This window comes from Teleopsis dalmanni, chromosome 2 (genome assembly GCF_002237135.1).
Source record: "Teleopsis dalmanni isolate 2A chromosome 2, ASM223713v2, whole genome shotgun sequence".
In the NCBI taxonomy this organism is placed as follows: Eukaryota; Metazoa; Arthropoda; class Insecta; order Diptera; family Diopsidae; genus Teleopsis; species Teleopsis dalmanni.
The window spans coordinates 233964743-233966915 of NC_051847.1; positions in this window are offsets into that span (position 1 = coordinate 233964743).

Here is a 2173-nt window from a genome sequence, read left to right on the forward strand (position 1 = left end):
GTAAGTCATTAGTGTCAATATTTATGATAAAATAAAAATGTATATCAATTCAAACATCAACATTAACAAAATAAGCCAACCCATAAAGTAAATCGCTATATCTAATATGGACTAATACCACAACAAAAGGTGTAAAAATAGTTTATAATTGTGTGTATCCTTTGTGAAAGGAACCAGAACTCGTAAAGTTCAGCGTGTAACAAAACTCGTTGGCATAAGTGAACAACCAAAAGTAAATAAAAGTGTTATTTAATGCATTAATTGTCGTCGACTGCGTAAAATATTTATCGTTATTAACTACTATTATCTGTGCATATATAGTATGCCATATAAATGTTGTGCACTCGTACAAAATGGCGTCATTTATAGCTGTCAATTTGATTGACAATATTAACGAGTTTTATGATGCCATGTCAAAACAATTTCGCGTGCCTCAGTTGCACGTGTTCCTTTGGATGGAATAACAAAAGCGATTAAAATGCAATTAACATGGTATTTTGTAATCGGTATAAAATTTGTGGAAATATATTCAATTTTAGTAAATAATCAATAGAAGTTTATTTGTTTTCTTATTAGCTTTGCACTAGTTACTCTTTTAAAGTACTAGTTATTATTGATGCAGTTATAAATTAATGAATGCACTTCGCAATCAATACAGTTAGTGTGAAAGGATCAAGCTTTTGAATGAGTTTGGAATAGAATTACTCTTGTTTTAGATTTCAATACAAACATTTATTATTTACTCAATTTTAGTGAATAATCGATATAAGTATATTTGTTTTATTTTCTACTTTGCACTAGTTACTCTTTTAAAGTACTAGTTATTATTGATGCAGTTATAAATTAATAAATGCACTTCGCAATCAATACAGTTAGTGTGAAAGGATCAAGCTTTTAAATAATTTTGGAATAGAACTACTCTTGTTTTAGATTTCAATACAAACGTTTATTATTTACTCAATTTTAGTGAATAATCGATATAAGTATATTTATTTTATTTTCTACTTTGCAATAGTTACTCTTTTAAAGTACTAGTTATGGTATTATTGAATCAGTTATAAATTAATAAATGCACTTCGCAATCAATATAGTTAGTGTAAAAGGATTAAGTATTATAATGAATTAAGTTCAGAACAGAATTTTTCTATTCTATATTTCTTTACAAATTTTTTACACTGAAAAAATACAGGCGTCTTACTTAAGCTTTCTCCCTCCTCTTGCATTTTAAGGTTCTTTAATATCAAAATTACACAGATACTTAATTATAAAAAAAATCATTGATAAAATGCAATATCTATTAAAGAATAATATCGGATATCCAATGAAGGTACTGATACCTATACGCTGATAATCCTAATATAGTTAACAAGAAAGATATAGTAAATTTCAGTAAAGAAAGTTAGTGATCCAAAAACAAAATACATTCTAAAACCGATTTAAGCTATTTCTTTAGACTATAGTGAAGTTTTCTTAAAAACACTAAAAATATTCATATATTATAGACTGCCACTGAAGTTTGATAGGAAAGTTATAACTTGTCTCAAAGAGGATAATATAAATAAATACAAATGTAATACATATTCTATATAACTATATTTATCAGCTTGATTATCGTTAGTTTAGTTCACTGTCTATTAATAATGTTGCCTATTAAATAATCTATTAATTTTTAGAAAATAGCTTTATATAAATATATATATACAAATAAAAAATGACTGTTTTTATTATTAGCTATTTAATAATAAACAAAAATATTTTTGTATTAGACAGCAAAGCTGCTTTAAAGTAATAGATAAAACCGTCAGCAGTGACAGTCTAACGGTTCATTCCCAGTTAGGAAACTATGCTGAACTATTAAAACTATTCTAAATTAATTTTGCCGCAGGTATGAAAAGGATGAAGAAAGCGCATGCAACAACTATTTAAATGGATGAGAGACCTAGATATAGTTTTAGCAAACAATCTAAGCTTTTGACATGATGTATTTATTTCACTATTGAACAATGCCTTTCCCATTTTCAAATACGCTTTAATGATCACATGGTGATAAGTGATATTCTGACCTTTTTTCTCCATTTAAAGCTGTGCTTCATCAGCACACGAAATTTAAATCATGGCTTATCAAGCAAACACCAAATTTTCATTGAACTTAGACAAATGGTGCTTGCAGTTT